The sequence below is a fragment of the Saccostrea echinata genome, unplaced genomic scaffold (genome assembly GCF_033153115.1).
Source record: "Saccostrea echinata isolate AGI-Se365-2 ecotype Australia unplaced genomic scaffold, CSIRO_AGI_Sech_v1 ptg000033l, whole genome shotgun sequence".
Classification (NCBI taxonomy): domain Eukaryota; kingdom Metazoa; phylum Mollusca; class Bivalvia; order Ostreida; family Ostreidae; genus Saccostrea; species Saccostrea echinata.
This window is the reverse complement of record NW_026889782.1, coordinates 28417081-28441709: the sequence shown is the minus strand read 5'-3', so window position 1 is coordinate 28441709 and position 24629 is coordinate 28417081. Positions and strand designations below refer to the sequence as shown.

Below are 24629 nucleotides of genomic sequence, written 5' to 3'. Positions count from 1 at the left end.
AACCCACCTATCACAAAACTCCGTAATAGGCGTAATTCGTTATAGAGGCCCTGCTTATACCCATTGTACAATAACATCTTATTTGTCTCCAGTCATTCTCTCTAACAATAGAGGAATTAAGATCCGTAGTCCTGGACCACTTAGGGACAATCATGCCCATAATAGACGCACACAATTAGCTGAGTAATCATAAAATGTTAGCGGCGTACTGCGTCAAGTGGTGCAGTTATAATAACCCCCATCACAAAACACAGGCTACGTCCTACCATCTTTGAATTATGTGTAGCTGCAGTCCTTATGTTTGAATATTGGGTTAAACCACAATCACCAGACCTGACTTCAGCACAATATGACTTTACTAACAATGAACTGATTTAATACTTCCTTGATTGAATGAATAATTTTACCATCATACTTTGAGCAATAATTTCTAGCACAGGAAACAAGGCAATATTCTAACACGTTACATCTTGGAATGCATTGTTTGCATTGCATCACTTGCAAACGTACTCAATAATGCATAATTAAGTCTGGTATTTGATAATCATGATAAACCAGGATTTTGTGTTTTTTTTTACAACATGTAAAAGTTGCTGATATTTAATGATACATGGCATGTCTACATTCAAGCTTTCAACTTTTTGTGATATTAGATGTAGTGAGAGGGTGAATTAAGTTTTTAGAACTTGTGCCCAATCCCATTGTATATATTTATTGCAACAAAATATGTTCAATTAAATCAAATTTTGGTTGCTATTCTTTAACACTGTGCTGTGAGTTCATATTTTGTAGTTCTCTGTTGAGATGTATAAATTAAGATAAAATAGGTGTAGATAACAAACAGGTATAATCTCGATAACCCTACGAACAATACAAATCTGTGAACAAGGCATTTATAAAACATGGAACCCTGGAAATTCCTGAGGTGATCAAAAAAGCGTTCACAAAAGTGTCTGAAAGTTCTTAAAATGATGTCCTCTAATTAGAGAAATACTAAACCCTTAAACTAAACAAACCGCAAAAAAAGGTATAAATTTCGTAATAGTTCATAAAGTATCTCCTGCATTTTAACAACTGAACTTTGAACTTTGTTCATAAGAATGAGTAAATTCGGTAGAAATGTTAAAATTAGTCACTTCTACCATTAATGACGTCCTCTATATACATCACATATAATTTCCATATAAAGCTTTCATCTCACCCAGATCCTTAATGATGCAGTTACACAATTATCGTTAGTACAGCACTCAGTCACACTAGTAAGCACCAGAACAAGAGCAGGTACTTGTCTCGTTTTATTTTCAGCAAACACTTTAATTTCATTGTAATTATTCCGAGAACAATTGTTTGAGAAGAATACAACGTCCACCTATCTGTTCTTCCTTATTGAAAGGAAAGAAAAAAAAAACTCAATTTCAATTAAAAGTGCATTTACAAGTTTTAAAACTCATAAAAATTATGCAAACAGCATATAGTGAATCAAAGTATGTCATCTTCAACTCCGAGTATGCAATTACAAAAAAAACAGTAAAAGCTTATGTTTAATATGTTACAAGTGTTTACACGTATATAATTATGTTATCTGTATATATGACAATCATGGGTACTTGTATAAAACACAGAAAACTTACAGAAGTGCTATAAAACCTCATTTATAAGTACCCCGACTCCTTACAGAAACTCCGAAGTCCTCAGATCTCGGTAGAATCTGACAAGTACCCACAAACAGGAAAGAAGGAAGTCTTCCTTCTGAGGTAGTCATGGCTTCCCGGTATTTTTACTTATTATAATTATATACACAGCATACACATACATACACACTGTACTAACTGTCGATAGTGATATTTTTCCTGATCAGATACCTGAGGTCTATACAGGTCATGGTATACATGAAATATTGTCTTTTTCCCTTTAGATGTTAGATGTCTATTACTCCTATCAGAAGACTGACCATTTTAACATGTCACTCTTTATTGGTTTATTTGATAATTCCTTTAATCTTTGCTTTGGTTTCTAACTTCAAATGACACTACAGAACCAAATGAGCTTTTCCAGTATTAGCAACATCAATGCAAATACATTTAGCCTTGCAATATTATAACCATTCCCCTACCCCACAAATAAAACTACGCTCCAACTGAACTCTTTCCTTGAAAACAAGAGATATAAAAAACATTTCCACAAACAGCTATTGTACCCTGTGTTCTAAAGTATAATGAAGACAGCAGCTTCCTAGTTCTCTCATCAAACAAAGAACCACTGTTCCACACAGCAAACTCACAGAAATTCTGTCCTACTCTAACTCATCCTCTGTCATTATATCATGTCTGTCTGTAATTATACCTGTACTTTCTACAGAATATTCAGGTATATTTATAGATGTGATACTTGTGCATCTATATCATCTATATGGCACACTTTCTTGTCTTCACATTTAAGGGGTAGCCAAAAAGTTAATTTGCATGCAATCTGATAAATGTTCTGCAAAGATGTAGCTTTTGGGTGCTGTGCTGCAAATGACCTATATTTATTGCATGATCAATTATAGACCATTTCATTTCCCTAAATGAATCTTTACATTTATTACTCATGCTATGACAAGTCTTACATAATCAAGAACCTGCATTATGTATCGAATCTTTTTTTGGCTTGAAGTAGGTCTAAAGTAGAGAAGAATTACATGTATAAACACTGGATTGCTGGTATTACAACAGACATTCCTAACAATGGTTTCTAATCTCACTTACTACCCCAGTAATTAGCCCAATTAATATACAGTCTATAGCCCAATATACAGTCTATACAGTCTATAGCCCAATATACAGTCAATAGCCTTCATTCCCTGACTCTACATTGCATGACAGCAGCCAATCACCTTAGAACATTAGCATTTAAATGGAGCAATCAGGGAGTCTGGGGTCATTACCCAATATGGTCATTTATCGTGCCTGTTATTTTGGATTAGTAAACTGATCACATGAATTGTCTTGTGACTGTCACATGGCATCAAAAAGCCATTACTCAATTTGGTCTTTGGTTAAAAAAGGTTCATCAAATCCTCTGTTCTGGGTAAAATAGAGATCAAGCAACATTTCTTAAGTTCATTAGAAAATTCTGAATAAAATCAAGTTTTACAAAATAAAACCAAGAAAAGAACAGCTCCTGTGCTATGTCATAAAACAAAACTCAACCTGGCTTGATAAGGAGGTCCTTCTAAGTCTCCAGATTTGGCAATGCCTATGCTACCAAACAGAACAAACCCCCAGTAATGCTAATAGACTGGTAGTGCCACACTGTATGTAAGATACAGACAGGCAAATAGAACCAACAACTCTCTAAAACTCAGAGAAATCCTTTGTATAATATTGAGTACATTGGGGAATTCAGTTGTATAATATTGAATACATTAGGGAGTTCAGTACAATATGAGTGCTCCACTCAGAGTTCATAAAATCAATGTTCATCATGTGATAAAAAACTCCTTATAAATGGATAACCTGTGTCCCTCCCTCAATATCGGACCCTCTACAGAGCTCCGTTATCAAATTACACCCATTAACTGCTAAATGTTCCTTTATTTGCCCAATCAATAAGAACTTAAAGCTTTCATCTTTTTCCTTTCTCTCTCTCTTTCTCTCTCTCCATCCATGCCTCTGTATTCTCTCCCTTCTAAACAATTAACAAGGCAAAGTCAATGTGGTGGTTACTTTTAACCATTTTCCTGCATCTGAGTTTTAGTATATTAACACATTCTGTTTCCCAGCTAACTCCACATCTTTTAAGCACCAAACAACCCAAACAAAGAATTTAAAGACTTAAACAGAAAGTCTGTTGAGTACCAATGAGTAAAGAAGTCTATATCTTCAATCTTTTTTAAAAAAAGTTTTCTGAATATATCATGATTTGAACATAATTTACAGGAATGGGGCAGAAGACCAGATTATGAAAAAAAAATTTGGTTTGTCCTTAATGTTGTATTGGGACAGATCTGGAGTGTTTTCCCATACACAAGGGCTGGCAATTAGTTAAAAAATTTAGTATCATACTTCCCAAGCAATCAATATAGCACACACAAAATAGAGGGCTCAAATTACCTCTAATAAGGTCTAGTCCATTATTTTATGAATTTTTCCCTTTAATCTGTAAAATCTGGGTAATGGTTCCTCTCTAGATTTTAGTGGTATTACCAGTATTCATTAATACATTACTATTGAATGATTACAATTATTATAGAAAAGGGAAAAAGAATAGTTTTTCTGTGGAATCAAAAATAAATTGTCTATTGCCCATTGTTCTCTTGAAAACCATCTCAGTTGGATAACATACCGAGTGTGTTATCTCAGACAGGAGGAAACAAGGTTATGGGATGTAAGTGTATGAAAGTCATGGCTATAATCCCATTTCACCTACTATAAGGTGGTTTTTAAATGTTTTAAAAATTACAGCAAAACTTGGTAAGTCCTAAAACTGTGCAGGATTCTGGTGACAAACAGAACAATTTAGGTCCAAATTAGCTTTCTATCAGGATATTGTCTATGACCTGACTCTATGCAAGTGAAATTAAAAAGAACCATTAATGGTCAAGTTAGACAAGTCTTCTGTACAAGTTGTTGCTAAACAGCTAGACTTTCGCTTTTAAAAAATGCAAAAAATTTGCCACTTTGAAAAATGACTTTCCAGACAACTGCTAACATTAATTTAAAACCAGAAGTTTCATGATACTCTACTAGAATAAAAACCATAAAACACTGCAGAGTATCTGACACATATTACATATTACACATTACATAATTCAAATCTTAAGTCATATAAATCTGTTGACACTTTGAACATACCTCCAATCAATCTACGACCTATCATGGTACAGCAGGGGACAGGCAGCATTTCCCCGTCAAGCAGAGAGACCAGTGGAATTACACTTAAATGTTTTAAATTTCAGCTCAATCAAAAAAAGCTCAAACTGTCGACAATATTGTCACATGACTCTGAAATGACAGGATGTTTTAAAGTGCCAATTTGGTATACAAAAAAATCTTATGGGGTTCCATTTAGGGAAAAAATGTCTTCCACAAATAAATTCCACCTAGACTACATCAATTTTGAACAGAAAATCCAGCCTTCTAATGAACAGATTTTTTGAAATTTCAGAGACTTGAAAGCAAATTCTTTTAACACTTACAGCAACAAATTTCTTTCTGAAGTCCCTAAGTCCCCTCAAGGAGCCCCTCAGAATTAAAACTGAATGAGACAGGGAGAGTAACACAATAAGCATACACAGGAAGTGGCCTCGTTGTCAAGGGAAACGTTCTCCTGATACTTCCCCCTGATCAAAGACTGAGCTGTGAGACACAATAATACCCTGGTCATGAGGGATCATCAAAATCAGGGAATGGATCTAAAAATTTCAGAGGCCTATCATCTCCTCAGAGTTTTACTCAAATTTGTGCTTCGCTGAAATTCATATATGCACACTTTTCAAATGTTTAACATCAGCAAATAATGTAAAGTTAATTTTCCAAGACAGCAAAACATTCTATTTAGTCTTATTATCATATGTGATCATATGTGTTGGCACGATGAAGAACCGTCACTGCTCAATACATGCTCAAAGACCCTGAGTGCCGAGTATAGGTCTAAATTTGAAGCCCTTCACCAGTGTATTGTGACGTCTCTATATGAGTGAAAAATTCTGGAATTGGACATAAAACAGCATGCAATCAATCAATCAATTATGATGCATGTTTTAAAAATGCTGTTTTGAATTAAACCACAGGTTTATGTAAGATACCAGACTTTGTCCTTTACATTTCTTATTAGTAGTTAGAAGCTGGGACCTTGGTATATGATACCAGTCTAAAAACTGTCCTGTACATGTTGTTAGTTATTAGAAGCTGGGACCTTTGCCCTTTACATTAGTTATTAGAAGCTGGGACCTTTGCCCTTTACATTAGTTATTAGAAGCTGGGACCTTGGTGTATAATTAAGGTTTCCTATCCTCTTTATTTTTTTTTATTTTTTTCTGTCTCAGGAGATCAAAGCCATAGCTACACAAAAAAAATTTATCTGTAATGAGTGACTGCTGCGTATGTATAGTCACCATCACGCCACGTAAACAAACTACTGAGTAAATGTGAATTTATTACACCAGTTTTTATCCACTTACTTGGTTAAGTCTATCTTTCTGAATCAGATAATGGCAAGTAATTGACCAAGTTCTCCGATACACTACATTTCAGATGCTTATATAAGGTCTAAATCCCAAATGTACTTGTTCTTAATTGTTTAATTTTTTTTCAATTTCAGGTTGATGAACTCCAAGCAAACAGATGAACACATCTTTTTAAAAGAGAATATTCTGATCTATTTATTGGAAAGTTTCGATTTTTTTTTAAATTATCTAAAATACTTAGAAGTTGATAAAAAAAATACTTATTTTGATTATGTAATGTAAATTTAATCATAGTTTTATTTATAGTACGATAATACTGTAAATCAAGACAAATATAGATATTAGGAATATAAGGGAAATCAGGCCTTAATGGGCAGAAATTCACAAGTCTGGTACAAAACTGTATCAGCTTTTGTTGCATGCAAACATTATTTATATACTAAGGAGACTCGGAGTGAAATCATGTGACTTAAACAGGCAGGGAGTCCTTAAATCCAGAGGACTTCCTTGTTCCAGCAAGGGATAAAACCAGAGAGAACACTTCAACAGTAAGTGGTCATTACAAACGCTGTAGAAACTGTCCACTTACTGCGCTTACATGTAATTCTACGTAAAGGAGCTCCTCCAGTGTTGTGGTGTCTGTTTTTATGGAATATGAATAATCTACCACTTAACTCAAAACTGTTGTCTTCATGTAAATTTTTACTATTAAGTAGTATCTTGCTATACATTACGCTTTAAATCTATTAAGCTTAAAACAAACATAACTTTTAATTCTCTTTTTCCTTTCGTTTTCATACAGCATAAGTAGAAATTTGGTCATTTTCACCAACACCTTCATCCTTTTATCCCCCCCAATTGAATCAATCTATAACACTATCAGAGCTGCCAACAGAATGGAAAATCCTAGGGAGGGAGTCAAGGAGCCACCCTGGCAGCTGTACATTTTCTACATTTTGAAAATGATTTAGAAACTGACAAATTGCAATACGAAAAACTGAATGTGGACAGCTATGAAAATTTTGGTATTGCAAACTTTTGACTAAGAAAAAACACAAATCAAACTTTTAGGATAAATAGAGAAATCTCTATGGGTGTATATTAGAAGTCAAACCATAAGCCTCACACCAAAATTGTAAGGGTTGGCAGCTTTGCATATATAGTGACTGTGCACACAAATTCTCTTTATAATAGAAATATCTTTATCTTATCATGCCTATGCATAAAACAGCAACATAAGAAAAAGAGAGACAATAGAGGACCCATACATTAAGCTAACAAGCTTCTTTCAGTAGTGTCCCATAGAGAGACTAAGAGAGATATTTTATTTATGATAATAAAGATATACCACTTTCAATGTGGCCATAAAATGATTCTATGATTCTATTATAACTTCCAATGTGTACGAGGTTCCCAGGGACTGGTGGCTCCTCGCCATCCTCCAAATGTCAACCCTCGCTGTGACATTTCCAGGACTGAAGCCAGGCAACAATTATGGCAAAAACTGCTTCTTCTGCATTTTGCTGCTAGATTTTACTTCTCATTATATTTCAGTAATTGTCTGATATAAGTTGAGCCATTATGTGTAATTTACATGGTAAATAATGTAGTTAATGACAAGGTTAAAGTCTATGTTCATGTATATAGGCTATTATAACGGCAGTGTTTGTGCATGTTAAGTTGCAGCCATATAAAGTTTTACCTTCAATGCCACCCTGCTTTTACAGAGTTTTCTATCACTGACACCTAGAACTATAATAAGCAATCAGAAGATTGTTTTTCTGTGACATTTTCTGTCTTTGTTCTCAGATTTATCAGCAACAGAACAGATGAGCAAAATCGTCCAAGTATCTCTAAGCATGTACTGTAATCAGGACGTCACAATCGTCCAAGTATCTCTAAGCATGTACTGTAATCAGGACGTCACCCTGTTTACTATAGCTAAAGTAAAATCCTGTAACATTAATTTTATACTATTAAAAATTACAAAAGCTTTCAAAATTCTTTTTTAAAAAGATAAACAACAGTTTCAAATGTTAAGAGGAAAGTTAAAATTGCAAAATTAAATTTTGGTCTTCGTCCTCAGTCATTTTGTAAAACTGAACTTTGCACTGCAGTAAAGCATTAGCTCAATATACTATAGTATATATATAGCGGTATATGTCCTCAAGGTATTATGAAAGGTTGTAATGTAGTCCATAAACTGTCCTTGTGTGGCAGATACAGTAGTTATGTAAGAGCTCACTAATAAGACATCTCCCTATAATACCATATAACATCATGTTCATATTTTGTCCTTCAGTTTAAACCTAGCCTTATTTTTGCAGTGTGATGCAATCTATCAATTTGTTTATGAAGAACGATACTGCACATATTGCTAACTCCAAAACTGAGATGTTTACTGTGTTATTGAAAAGTCAGTCAGCTGTTCAGTTTTGTATCCAAAAGGTCTCACATAATGCCCCTTCTGAAGGCCCCCAGGTGACCTTAAGATGAACTTGAATATTCATGTGTCCTTTTAGTTGTATATCATAATTATATTGCATAACATATGACTGCTATTGAATAATAGCATACATGTACCCTTGCAGTATATGTCCTTGTCAGATGCATATTCAGATTCCACAATGATGGCCCTGATCACCCCTTGAAAATTTTATGGTATGTTCCTTCTCAATGACCTGACCTCCCCTTCTCAAGATTTATATAGTATGTTCATCAATTATCTAAACATTATGTTTTATTACACCTAATATCTTAAAACGACTCTTATCTTTATAATACACATTTTACTACCAGATACACATAGAGCCTTAAGCTGGGCTTCATTCTACATCATGTTAGACAAGATAAGATAAACAGTGTACACATGGTGTGATATATCTTATAAGTTATGAAATATACATATGCTAACATATGTTTTAAAACATATTACTCCGCAAGTCTGATGTATACATATCAGTTCAATCAAAATGCCCCCCCCCCCCTCAAATTAATAAGAAGAAGGAAACCAACGTAATGAATTCATTTTTAACATGATTAATGCAGTCAACGAAATCCAAATCTATAGCATGCAGAGCTTAATTGGCCTTTTAAAGTACAGATCAGGTCCTGTTTCCATTCAATTGGCAAAATTAAAATCGAAAAAAGTTGCAAAATTTACACAATTTGATGATGTAATGTTTTACTGCAGAATAAACACATACAGATTGTATACTTATCCTCTATTCACAACTGTACAGTGGTATATATAATAACAAGCACAGAAAAATACTATCTGCTCGTCATTTGGGAATTTTCTCCATATCTTATTATGGAGGAAAACCTGCATGCAATAGATATTAACCCCTGGCATGAAATACTTGTCGTGTTGAAGAAAAATCTTTACATATTAGATATGTTGTCTAATGTGTATGAAAGTAAAATAGCTTTTAGGAGATACATGTTCTAATTATTCCAACCTCTTACCTGCGTCTCTTTACATGGAAATCCCCTACTTACTCACCTTTACTTTCATTTTCACTTAATGAATGGCTGTATTGATTTAGGGATATTCTACTATTTTAACACATGGAAATCTGTACTTTCTGTTTGGAATACAAAAGAGGTGGGTGAGGTCACGACCTTTTAAACATGCTGCAGAGATTTTTATCAACTTTTGAGATCTTTTTTTTTCAATTAACTTAATGCAAACAGACATTTTAAGTTTTCTGAGGCAATGCAATTTTTTTTCTAAAAGAATGGTTTAAATGCACAAATTTGCACATTAAATAAAACTTGGATCCACTCCTAAGGAGGGATATACCTTTCAATCTCAATGCCTGTTTTCTTTTCTGGTATAATAGTTGTCAGAGTGCATTACACATAACAGTTTATGTCTGTTACTGGGCCTGCTGAAACAATAAGCCCCTATACACTTCATCAGCATGGCAACTTAATTAATGCAGACAAGCTGAAATGGATCCATTCAAAACTTCCCACACCAATCAAGGATTTATTCTCTCTCTCCCTTCTCTCTCTCCATTACAGAACTTCCCACAACACACACAGATAAACTCTTCCAATTCTCTCTCTCTCTCTCTCACCATTCAAGAGTGTCCCATACCAATCATGGATAAACTTCTCTTTCTCCTCCCTCTCTCTCTCTCTCTCTCTCTCTCTTACATGTATATACCCTAATTCTTTAACACAGTTTATTGCCCTTCCTCTCACTACTTCCCTCTATTACAAGGAATTGCATTATTCAGCCAGAGAGTAATTCTTTGCACCCACAATACTTTCATGCAATCTTTTAAAACACTATACCACAAATTACAAGTCCTTACCTATTCAAAACTGCCTATGGAGTACTGTGATTATGGATGTACTTAAACACAACATAGTGATACGTTCCATACAAACAAGAAAAAAATTCTGAATCACATCACAATGAATCAGACCTCGGCTTCCAGTTCCACGTATTTGTTTTATCACCTTCCTGGCTTCTGTGTAAATTACGTTATAAATCCCGGTAAAAAAACAATTACAAGTTGTTCCTGTCTTTGTTCGTTTGTCAATCTGTCTATCCAGTCTGTTGTTTCACTTTCACTTTGTTAACAACACAAACTTTGCCCTTGTTGTAACTAAAGAAATATTAACCCTGAATCAATCACTTCCTGAATCTAGTTCCTGTTTATCGAGAGAAAAGGGGGTCATCTCATAACCCCCAAAAATATAACTTCATATATCCACAAAGAATTTCACTTGTGACCTTTATTGCTGTGAAGATTTTTACATTACAATTTTCAATGCAGAATTTTCTGATTCTGTTAAGAATTTTAAAATAATAGTTTGTGGCTTTAAGTGATCTAAGTAGAGGGGGAAAGGTTTCACGGAAATCGTTGAACGGACAAAGTATGTATGGAATTTTTTTCTACATTAGCAACAATTACCACACTTCACACCAGATCCCTTACTTGGTAAATAAGAAGTTTTACATGAAGAAATAAGTAGGTTCACTTAACCCTTGTCCAATCTTAACCAGCAGAAGCAAGTATCCCCCAGAAGACAGAGTTTGTACAAACTGTTAATGAGAGATACATTTTACAAGACATTCATAGGGTCAGGATCTCAATACATCAGATGTCATGTTATAAAAATCTATTTATATTAGATATTACAGACTTAAGAAAAACTACAAAATCTCTTTCTTAACTATGTTTAGGATTTTGCAGATGGACATTTGCAGCTAAATTTCAAATGATCAGCAGATGTCCATCAAAGAATACAGTTAAAAGTATATCACTGAGGGAGTTAAATTAGCAAGATTCCAGTTCCCGGACACCAGGACTATTTCCTGAGGTAAAGCTGAGGGAAATAGTCCTGGTCCAGGGTAATGAAATCTTGCCAACTCCCTCAATGATATACTTTTTAATTGGTCCAGGGGAACTGAAATCTTTCCAACTATGACTAGCTATGGGTAATGCTGCAGTCTGCATACACAAGGCACAAGAACACACATGAAAGATTTGTAAGTCAGGCGTATAATTAAAGCAGCCACTGTAAAGGAGAAGATTAATGAAGCCAGCTCCTTCCACTCTGAGTCAGGGAGACATATGTAGAGAGGGGGGAGATTTACAGAGACCTGGAGTGTTTAATTAATTAATTATTGGCTCAGAGACAATAACACAAGGAATGCACAATCTGTAGATTTTATTTATGAAATTTGTGGTGCTTACTCACAGTGTACACTTTAGAACTCAATGTCAAAAAGATCGATTTCCATAAAACACAGTGGTGGTACCTTACAGTTAAAAATGCTAGGGAAAAGCATGCAGCATTGATAGAGGTCAATTCTAAATGAAGAAACATCTTATGTTTTATCTCTGAATTAAAGACAGGAGCTGAAAATCATGAAGGGACATCCCCGACAGTGAGGAACTCTGAAAATGATTCAAGTATTCAGTGATGTATGGACACTGTCATTTCAGAGGCTGAGTTTCCTCCAGAAAATATCAATTCTGAATCAGATCTTTTATTAATATGTAATAAATTTCAATGGATCTAATTGAGTTACAAACAGTATATTACAGTACATGAGTAACCACAATTTGTCATAGAGATCAATAACACAGATTTATCTTCCCTTGTTAATCAGGTCACTTCCTCCACTCCGGAACCCCAGTCAATATTCACTCAGGCGAACACCTTAACACACAAAACTGGACAGAGTTTCAGCTGAATATCTCTACAAAACTGACCAGAGTGTGTCAGTTGAATATCTTTAGCATTGATCTGATGGGGGGGGGGGGGGGGGGGGCGACGACACAACAAAACAAATCTTGTCTAGACTGGACGCCAGCTGTATGATCTTATGAAAGGTGGGGGGGGGGGGGGAGGGGAGGGAATATTACCATTCTGGACTGGACATACTTCAGATACTAGATTACTCTTGACCATCCTGTCCTACTTCACTGGTTCACTGGTTATTCTATGTTATATCCTTTATGTTACATACTGTCTAATGTTTATGTTACATCATAAACCTATGGACCACTCCATGCATAAATTATATCATACGATATAACGGTAAGATTAGTGTTATGCTCAATTGCTGAATCAATCTGAAATGACCAATTGATATTCTCTCTCCATCCCTACATCATCAAGGGCCCTGAGTCCACACATGGTCGAGAGACCCGACAAACTTCATTTGTGGCTGCAGCAATTTGGGAAGCTACAGATCTTGACTGTTTTTCTTCTTTCTTGACTAAAATCATTATTAATATTATAAGCCTTTCGGTGACAAACAACCTGAAACATGCTTATGAAAGCTCCAATTTGACTGGTGCTTCTCGATGACAAAAACAAGCCTGTACAAATACAAATGAAGTTTGTCAAGGGTCCCTCGACCACATGGACTAAGAACCCCTGATGCTGTGAGGATACTCTCTACCCTTCTCCCTCTACAGGGCTCTCACACCACTTTTTGGGACTGGGAACCGGGCCATTCAAATTAGGAAATTACCATCATTTTGGGAAAATTAGAAAATCCAACATTCATAAAAAAAACCCTCAAATTTTGCTTTTCTAGCAGTTTGACATCAATTCTGGTTTAGAATAAACTGTTAAACAAAACAAATATGGATAGGATATTCATGGAGGTACATTGGCTTTGTTTATTACTAACTCTGAGTGTTGAAATTGTAGTTATTTGTCTTTCTAAGAGACAGTCGCTAGTCACATCCTTCCAAATTTCTTCGATCACATGGTTATCGCGGTTTTCAGATTAGGTATGAAACTGACTGGCGCACTTGGTGCTAGGCACAACTTACTGTTGTTTAAATAAAATGTCTATTTTATGGCACCTAGATGATGTTTTCTTGTCAATTTTAATGAGTCAGACATAATACTTTGCATTACGGCTCATTGTTACCTAAGTCCGTAATAACAATAACCTGGTTCCTCAAACCAGTTTACAAATATATATGATGTGAACTAATTAATACAGTCGTACATAGAACCTATTTGTTTCACTTTCACCTGTAAGTGTTTGTTTTTTGGTGATCAAGTTTCATTGAATTTGATTTTTTTTTTTAAATATTTTGCTACAGAAAATTGGGAATTTTACACCTTTCTTTTGGGAAAAAGGTACCTTTTTTTTCCACTGGAAACGGGGCCGTTCAATGGTCCTAATTATAGAGAATTGAGAGCCCTGCTCTATTCTTGGAAAACGAAGTGGAACCCTGGGGCATAGGCATATTGGGCGAATGCCTAGCCTTGCAACTCAGATTTCTCTAAAGAAAATGCCAGTGGATGTTTTTTTTTCCCCACTCACCTGTTACATGGTCTTTTTTAGTTACTCAGTTTTCCCTTTATCATTCATGGAGCCAGCCTACAAAATTTACAAGTCATGTTAGAAAAACCATATATCATTTCCTGAATGTACATAGCCATTTACCTTTTACATAGCTTGTAAAGGGCAGATCTAGCTGAAATGTATGAGAAATCTTCAATATTTTAATACATATATACTTAGTGTCTGTACTCAGCTCCGGTGTAATTTAGATAATAAGTACATGTAAATGAACAGTATCTTTTCTGCTCTATGTACATAATTATATACAGTTGTGTGTTGTAGTTAACACTTTCACAACTAATTTGGAAATGAATTTAAATTTAGTCTGTCCACAAGAACTCTTCTGTTACATTTTTTACTTTTGATACTTTCCCTTATTGACATTGGTCAGACAAAGTTAATTGGTCTTCCCCTAATCCAATCAAGCCTTATCTATAGTCATTTAACGCTTCACTGACTCCACATAGATAATCCTCCAGGTGACCGATCAGCCATGATCTATCTATTTATATCCATAGCCTGTTTGGCTACTGGTCAGTTAGCCCTGTCTAACCTATCTAACACTCACCTGTGTATTGAATACCTGTAATCAGCTGACAGGTAAACACAGACCAGGTGTTAAGTGTGTATTGTATCAGGTGTTAAATGTCAGACAGGTTATTTAAGGTGACATTTTCATGTCAATCCAGACCTCTCTTATTAACTCATTATTACAGGAAATTCTGCAGAAATCCACTGCATTAAAGACTGCCAACAAGAACTGTACCTCCCAAAAAAAGTCTTAGCATGCTTCCCTAAATAGAGAAATTCTTAGACCTGAATTAATCTTTCTGTAATAACCCAACATCTATAAAAACATTATTGCTTGGTCTGAAGGTCTTTGTCTCTTTTTTTTATTCTCATTTTCCTATACTATAAAGCCATCAAAATTCCACAAATCATATTTATCTTAGTTTATATCAGTGTCCACCTCATAAATTATAGCCATAATGGATCATATAAAAAAACCTACAGACAGAGTACGGGACATACAGCCATATCAGAATGCATTAGCACGTAATCAGATATACTGGTATAAACTTTACGAGGGCAGTCAATTTTATACATGGGATGCCTTCTGAGCTTATAGCTGGGCTTAAGACCTAGGGGGAACATTTTACTGAGGAAGAACGACCTAAATCTGCTCTGCTATGAATTTTTCATAAGTCAATTTGAAAAATGACATGAGCTGTATATAGAGATGTAAATGAGGTTGTGTTATTGGGGCCGTGGTTAGGGTTGTTAGCATAGCTCCATACAGGATCAATACCATACCCACCTCAATACAACTACCTCAATCCCAAACAGGATCAATACCATACCCACCTCTATACAACTAGTATCTACCTCAATCCCAAACAGGATCAATACCATACCCACCTCTATACAACTAGCATCTACCTCAATCCTAAACAGGATCAATACCATACCCACCTCTATACAACTAGTATCTACCTCAATCCCAAACAGAATCAATACCATACCCACCTCTATACAACTAGTATCTACCTCAATCTCAAACAGAATCAATAACATACCCACCTCTACACAATTAGTATCTACCTCAATCTCAAACAGAATCAATACCATACCCACCTCTATACAACTAGTATCTACCTCAATCTCAAACAGAATCAATAACATACCCACCTCTACACAATTAGTATCTACCTCAATCTCAAACAGAATCAATACCATACCCACCTCTATACAACTAGTATCTACCTCAATCTCAAACAGAATCAATAACATACCCACCTCTATACAACTAGTATCTACCTCAATCTCAAACAGAATCAATAACATACCCACCTCTACACAACTAGTATCTACCTCAATCCCAAATAGGATCAATACCATACCCACCTCTATACAACTAGTATCTACCTCCTAAAGACTGGGAATTAAAATAAGAAGCTCTGTTTTTTCTTTTACATATAAAAAGTTTTATTGATAAAAAATGTCTGAGCTTTAAAATGGAAAATTCTTGAAGAATATAGGGCAATGTAAAAAGTATATACAGTCAAACCTTGTTATCTTGAACTCAATGGGACCAAGAAAAACTGAGATATTCAAGGGTTCAAGATATCCAGGGTAAAATACTTAAAGAATAAGGGGTTGGGACTTCCAAATCACTTAGACATATCCATGGTATACGATAGGGGTGCAACGATACACTAACCTCACGATATGATACATATCACGGTATTCAGTTCACGATACGATACGTATCACGATACATGACAAGGTTAAAAAGTCTTTCAAGTTTGTCATCATATTTTTTTTAAAACTTGACAGGGTTATACAAAATGTTTGTATTTTTTAAAAGTAATAATTAAAACTTTTTGTTAACTTGAATTGGATTGTTATGTAGATCTTTTGAGTTGTGACAACATTCTAAACCAATGATGAACATTTACAGGGAACCACGGGGACCTTTCCTAATAATCTCCATTTTAAAATGGAATGAAAAAGGAAGACATTCATTCTTTTATTCCTTTAATTAACGTAAAAAAACCCAATTGTCATATTTCTCGTGTTAATACGTTTTAGTCAACAAGACAGCGAATTTTCATCAAATTTTCATCAAAATACACACGCGATGGAATATTGTGTATTACCAAAGAATACGTTTAGATCTAAAGGGTTTATCATTTGTCTTAACATCTTTAACTTATAATCACATCAAGTCCTTCTCCGTGTTAAATCTGAGGTCTGTAAGATGCTGGAGATAAGTTTAAATGATGTAAATGCGTTATCGGCGACCTCACGTTTTGCACGGAAGCCATTTTGAAATAGTAAAGAAGGAAATAAAATGGTCAAAACGGATAATTCTGGACCGATTGAACCGAACCGCGATATCAGTTTAGCGTATCGGGAATTGAACCGAGGAAAAATATACCGCGATATACCGTCAAACGGTTTATCGTTGCACCCTTAGTATACGAGATATCAGTGTTTGAGATACCTAAGTTCAGCTGTACATACATCTGACTTTGTCGAAATTCTGGACCAATATTTTAATTTTCATAATTTGGGAGAGAGAACAAAACAATCTTCAGCAATAAATTGTGATTTGTAATATCTTATATATGTTTCCTTACACAAGTTTCTCATTTCAAATTCTATATCCACCACTGACAACACAAAAATTACACCATTAATCGATACAAAAACGTCCCTGACTTGGTTTATTTATTTCCTGAATTTATAACACATACCAGGTACTCCTTTCCTTGGACTAAAAAATATTTTTACATCCTGACCTACAATGTAATAAGTTTTATTGTTTAAGTTTTTTTTCCTTTAAACGGAACACGATATAAATATCAACAGTTATGCTTATTTTAAATTGTCCATCCAAATACATGAATTTGCCCAGATACAACAGCATCAAATGCACTTTTAATATTCTGATATTTTAAGTATGTTTTTCTTTTTTCCTTCTTTGGACATAATGTTATCATGATTATGTAATGGTTTGGGCCGTAGATATCGGCCTGGGTAGCTCAGCGGGTGGAGCACCTGACTAGTGATGCAGGGGTCCAGGTCCAGCCATACATCTTCTCCTCTCTTGTTACAGTTATATATTCATCATACTTTTTATGCCTTATTTTCTTCACCACTAACAGCTATTACCTTTGTGTTTACCCTTAAGTCAACTGGTTTTGCCCCCCCCTTTTTGATTGACCTTTTTCTAGGGGTGCAACAATACACTAACCTCACGATACGATACGTATCACGGTATTCAGTTCACGATACGATACGTATCACGATACATGACAAGGTTAAAAAGTCTTTCAAGTTTGTCATCATATTTTTTTTAACTTGACAGGGTTATACAAAATGTTCATATTTTCTAATAATAATTAAAATAACATTTTGTTAACTTGAATTGGATTGTTAGGTAGATCTTTGAGTTGTGACAACATTCTAAACCAATAATGACCATTTACAGGGAACTAGGGGGACCTTTCCTAATAATCTTCCTTTTAAATTGGAATGAAAAAGGAAGACATTCATTCTTTTATTCCTTTTATTTACGTAGAAAACCAGTTGTCATATTTCTCGTGTTATGTTTTAGTCAACAAGACAGCGAATTTTCATCGAAATACACACCGTGATGAAATATCGTGTATTACCGAAGAATATGTTTAGATCTAAAGGGTTTATCATTTGTCTTAACACCTATAACTTATAATCACATTAACTCCTTCTCCGTGTTAAATCTGAGGTCTGTAAGATGCTGGAGATGAGTTTAACTGCCGTAAATGCGTTATCGGTGACATCACGTTTTGCGCGGAAGCCATTTTGAAATAGTAAAAAAGGAAATAAAACGGACAAAACGGATAATCCTGGACCGATTGAACCAAACCGCGATATCAGTTTAGCGTATCGTGAATTGAACCGTGGAAAAATATACCGCGATATACCGTCAAACGGTTTATCGTTGCACCCTTACCTTTTTCTCTACATCATAAAGAATTCCCAAATGTGTGTAGAACTCCTTGCTAATCTCAACAACAATCATTGCCTCCATATTGGCCTTCTTCTTCAAAAGCATGAACAGATATTGCCTTGTGATCACCTTATAGTATATCTCATTAACAATTATTGCCTCCATTTTGGCCTTCTTCAATATTGCCCTTTTGATAACCTATTTGCACTATCTCACTAACAGGTTGTACTCTTGTTTAAGCCTTTTTCTCTAGACTACAAGATGAATGGGATTTCCCCAATGTGTTCACATTGTGTTGACATGTGTTGCTCTATAACTTTAACGCCATTATCATGTTGGTTTCTTCTTGTATGATATCAAGGAATATTGCTATATTTGGCCTTCTTGCTGTAAACTTTCAACAGAAGGAATATTGCCCTTATACTGGCCTTCTTGCTGTACACTAATAAACAACAGGCCTGAGTTGGGTTTATTTTTCCTGTATGATAATGTTATTCTGACATAAGACCTAAAATCCCTGCTGTTTCCTCAGAACTCTATCTACTGTGAGTGTCTGTCATTAGATGTAAGCCCCCTCTCTGATTGTCTGTATTCACTATAATAATTGGTAGGATAGGCATGCAGACACATGACCTTGTCACCAGGAATGCCTGAAAATCCACCACTTCTTTGGAGCTTACTTTTGTTTTATCCTTAGGAAAACAGCTGCACTCAACAGACCACCTTAAAAAATGCATTTCTCAAAATGTATCTAGTCATTCCTTTCCCACTCTACAAAAGTTGTATATGTATAAAAGCAATTGGTCAACAGCATAATGGATGAGCGAGGGAAGAGGGGGAGGGGGTGTGTGTCTTGCATGTCTCTGGGTAAAGACAGAGGATTAATATGTCCCCCAATTTCCATGGCAATTTTCAAACAAAATATACGAGTTAACTTCCACAACAAAATATATCAACAGACCTGCCTACCCTTTTCATTGCGGGGGTGTAATTTCAATGCTCATTTTGGTGGAATTTCAGAGGTAAAGGCGTAATCCTTCATGTTTCCCTAGTTTTATATTTTACAATGTAACTATATTGTCTAAATAAACCGGTAATTGTACATCATTGAACAAAACAAGCATGAATGTTTCTTTTTCAAATCATTTAAATGACAAAAAGTCTATGTGTTGTAAAACTGGTATCCTAAATGCAGTCATGTCAAACTTATTTAAATTTACATGCTATGCTTAATGAACGTTTGGTTAATTTCTAGCAAATCACATAATTCAGAGTTATATTTCCATGTTAATACAAATTTTACATTATTGCGCTATGTCGTTTTTGTTTTCCATACGTATACTTGTCTCTATGTTGTTCAGAGCAATGCAAGAATACACTGAATTGAAAATTGAACTAACTTTACTTATTGTACATATCATTCAATAGTTTCCTAATCTTTGGCATGCCATCCGTTTAAAAGGCATATTATAACTACAAGATATATTACGTATGTTGTTAATATGGTAAATGATCATATCCTGAAGAATCGGAAATCTCTATCAATTAGTATTATTTACCTTTTGTTTTCATTTAGGAACGCCTTTACTTTAACTCCCAAGTTAGCCTTCCATTAAGAAGTTTTCTAGGAAAAATTTCAAAAGCGTAAAATTAGTTTTCGTGGCGTAACAGCGTAATTTTGTGGTAAAAAGCGGAAGAATTACGCCAAAAGCGGAAGGGTAGGCAGGTCTGTATCAACAACGTTAATACATACAACCATAAAGCATAAACTGAAGCACCTTCTCTCCCTGTTAAACAGACTTGTCCTTTAGTTCAGAGTGGATTAGAGGTCATTATGGGTTGTTTGTTTTCCATTTCTGCCTTCAGTAAGTTAACATCAAACAATTAACTCTTTGTGGTCTCTGACTCCCACAAAGTAGTGCTTTATATCTAAGTGTGAGGAATTTCCGCCACCTCGGATGATACCAGTGTGATAACACGATGGAACAATACATTTTATACCCTTCATGTGTGCTGTAACGACTGAGCGAAAAAAAAAAATCAACATTTAAAATTGCTGGCATTTCACACTACAGAGGTTTCAGCTATATCTGGAGATCATAATGCAGGTTCCTGATGAAAGTATATGCAGTGTTTTCCCTAAGAACTGGCAACCGACCAAATTGACCACTTCAACTGATAAAAATGCAGCTTAGAAATCAAAAATTTAAAAACTCTTGTAAGGTCCACAGAAATTTTGTTCATAAACATCAACCCTTAGCCTCTTAAAATTGATCTCTAACCCTTTACTTTGAAATAAAGGGAAAAAACACTGATATGGGAATAAAATGTTCAGGTCAAATGAAGATCATTCTATTATGATTGTTAACCAACTTTCAATGAATAAGCTTTTGTGAAACTTTTCATTTCAGTATAACAAACTACATGAAAATAATTCCCTACTGAATGAACTAGGACCCATGGGGTGCAATGGTAGACAGGACATTTTGTAACTTATTTTTTTCCCATTGTGATACATACGTCAACATGGTACCCTCATGGTTTCACGGGAACTATATATAGAATAACCTATAGAGATTGTACCAATGAATGACGGACCGCACTCAGTAACCAGAGACACAGACACGAAGGCACCACAGTGACAGTTTCAACCGAGACCATCAGTACGAGGCAAAGTCCATCACCATTTATAAGTCTGTCAACTCTTAGGGAATCAAAAATTGGAATTCACTGTATCTATAAAGGTCACAAATTTTTTGCTTTTTGTTGGTTTGGTTTTTGGTTTTATAATATCCATTGATTCAGAAATTCTTAGTACTTTAAATAATCAAAATACTTGTATAATAGAGTGTCCATATATAAGAGAATCAAAAATTAATGACACCAAATTTAAATTTTCTTGTCCCTTGCAGGTGCTTTCAAAAACAGAAATCTACATAATTAACTTTTAAATATCCTCAGCAGGTGAAAAATGTTATACATTGGAACATAACTGATTATCCCTCACTAATTACTAATACACATATTCACTTATTTCATACTCTCTTTTGCCAGTCCTAGACTAAGTGAACAGATAATGTCTTCCTTATACTGTAAATCACTTTTTATTTGCAAGAACTTTATTTTAACGTAATTACGCCAAACAAACTACCTGCGAAAATTTCATTCTCCATATATATTTTTGTATTCTTAAAGATTATACAAAGCAGTAACCGAAATCCATGAAATTTTTGTCTCACTTGTAAGTTTACAATAAATGACTTTCTTGCAAAAATAATGTGTTGTGAAAATTAAGCGATCTACAGTATGTAGCCCCTGTAGCTTCTGCAGCTCATTCCTGTTCCCAATGACTTACAAATAAATGTCAAACGACTAACATCCCTATACAGAACTGAACATTTCCTTTTCCAATAGACATAAGTAATACATGTAATAGTTCCACCACAATCTCTTCCAGATTTCAGTGTTTACAGATTTGTGAAAAGTCTAAAGCAATATATTTTAAAGGCTAATGCAAGTTATTAATAAAGCATCATCTGCAGATACTGCATAAGTTTCAGATTATATTTATGTATCTTGTGTACCCAAGTTATTTATTTTACATAACTTAAATACGAATTGCACTTTAATTTCACTTTTCGCAGAGAAATAACACATTGTAAGATTACAGACATCCAGCATGTACAATGGGTGATAAATTGCAACGGAGTTGTTTCCCTTTGTATACAGTGTTGTCTGCGAAAATACTTCCGAAAGACCTCCATACTAACCACGCTTATTAAATGTACTTATTTATTGGAATTCTAAAAGTTTACACAAGTTGTGCTCTGGACCTTTATAACATACCATGTGCGTTAGAGGCATGTTTACAATTCGATACCAAATTGGGGATAATGCATTCACATTCACAGCATCCGACAAACGATGCAGTTGTGAATGTCTGAAAATGGCTTGTGCGTCAAAATTTTATAATTTTCTTTTAAAAATATGAATCATATGGCAAAAAGTTTTGAAACTTTTGTTGCTGATTGGTAAAATTTATGCCGTACATACCTCAATTCGTTCAAATTCTCAAATGAGTTTTTGGCACACCCTCAATATACTGACTCAATATGGCGGAGAATTCGTGACGTCACTACCGGAAATAAACAAACCCTGCATATTTACTGTACTTTCGTTTTGTTTTTATTGACAGTCTTGAGTCTAATTTTTCAACAGTTAGGTATTATGGACAATCTGGTAAAATATAAACACCGTAATAGGTATGAAGTTAACGGAGAAGTATAAAATACTTTGATATTCTTAAACTTTCTTGTTATTTAGGCATGTACTGTAATACATGCACTCATTCACCAAAAGCATGAAAGTTGATGTGTGAATACTGAATACACATTCCTCAGTGATTAGTAAAAGGTTTTTTTTTTATTTCCCAGAAAAAAAACATTATACGCCTGCACATTTTTATGTTGGTTTATTTGGTTCGACTTTTTTCATGCTGAATGTCGATCCAATGTACATGTATTTAAAAATGTGATGAATAACTAAGCTACATATTGTAGGTAACTCTAAAGTTCTTCCCCACCCCCTGTACATAAAAATGTATTCAAAAAGAATATTTAAAAAGAGCATTCCTACACATCTACACATAAGAGCAATCTGATTAGATCGCTTTAAGTGACAAACCAAACTTTCAGAAATAAGGTGTGTAATGTTCCTTATACCTGTACTGATGCATAGTTTATTAATGCACGTAGAGATCGTTTATTAAATATTTTGCATTACAGGAATTTAGGGGATATAATTGTGACTGAGTTGCATATGATAGAAAAATAATGAATCTTAAATATTAAACGAGACGTCCATGGGCCACATCGCTCACCTGAGCGCGACATGCAGAAAGCGGTTCAGTATTGAAAAGTTGAAATACACATGTATAACCCCCCCCCCCCCCCCCCCCCGAGTGGCAGGGGAGGATGTCATGATTTAAACAAATTTGATTCTACACTACCCGAAGATGCTTCCATAATAATATGTCTAACCATAGCTTTGCTGTTCTTAAGAAAATTTCAAAAAGATTTTCCCTCTGTACTGTATTCCTATGAAAAACTTTGATTGCCTGTTGTGACCCAATTTACCCAATCAGCCATTGTGGACCCACCTTACCACCAGGGGTCATGATTTGAACAACCTGAGGATGGTTCAATATGAATTACTTATCATGGCTTTGCTGTTCTTGAGAAGAAGATTTTAACAGATTTTTCATGTATATTTCCATGTAAAACTTTGATTGCCCATTGTGGCCAGGGGGTCATGATTTGAACAAATTTTAATCTACACTACCTGAGAATGTTTTTGTATAAGTATGACTAATCATGAATTAGTTGTTCTTGAGAATAAGATTTTTTAAAGTTTTTTTTCCTATGTAAAACTTTGATCCAAGATGATACAAGTTTGTTCAAATGAAGGACCATGCGGAGTTATTTAAAAATAAGGAACATTTTGGTGGCATTTATAAAAAAAAATCTTCCCAAGAACCACTGGGCCAAAATATTTGAAACTTATTTGAAACCTTCATTACATAGTGTTGATTCAAGTTTGTACAAATCATGACCCTCAGGAGTAGTGTGGGGCCACAATGTGGGATCATTTTTTTTCCCTTATTTCTGAGAAAGCTGTACATGAAAAGCATTGCTCACAGGCGCGGATCCAGGATTTTTTTTCCAGAGGAGGGAGCTACCCAGTCAAAAATTTTTATTTGCTTCAGTAAATACTTTTAATAACTTCCAAGGGGGAACCCCCCCCCCTCCCAGATCCGCGCATGTCTCAGCCTAGTGTTGTCGTTGTGTGAGAACAAGACTTTGCAATTTAAAGAAGCCAGCCCAGAAGTGACCACGCAGACAGCGGCGGGCTGATGATGATCCTCGGATTCTGTTTTCAAGGGTTTCTCTACTCATTGATTCAGCGGTACAGGCCCGTAGCAACGGTTTCAAAGGGGGGGGGGCAACTTCCCAAAAAAAATCTGACAAGCAAAAAACAAAAAAAATTAAACTGACCAAAAAGTGAGGGGGCCAACTTCCCAGTATAATCTGATAAACAAAAAGAAAAATAGAAGTAATTTACCGTCC

At 35.0% G+C, this 24629-nt stretch overlaps 1 protein-coding gene across 5 annotated transcripts in view; it reads right to left on the bottom strand.

Moving 5' to 3' along the window:
• Positions 1-22583, bottom strand: part of LOC133199065 (talin-1-like) — a 74269-nt gene extending 51686 nt beyond the window's left edge. For 2 of the 5 annotated variants that reach the window (XM_061334951.1, XM_061334952.1), the window contains exons 1-2: positions 22558-22583; positions 13986-14042 (exon numbers count right to left, since the gene is read on the bottom strand). The gene's annotated coding sequence lies outside the window, so the exon portion shown is untranslated. The remainder of the gene's footprint in view (positions 1-13985; positions 14043-22557) is intronic. The other 3 variants (XM_061334947.1, XM_061334949.1, XM_061334950.1) reach the window with 2 other exon arrangements.
• Positions 22584-24629: the final 2046 nt, after the last annotated feature.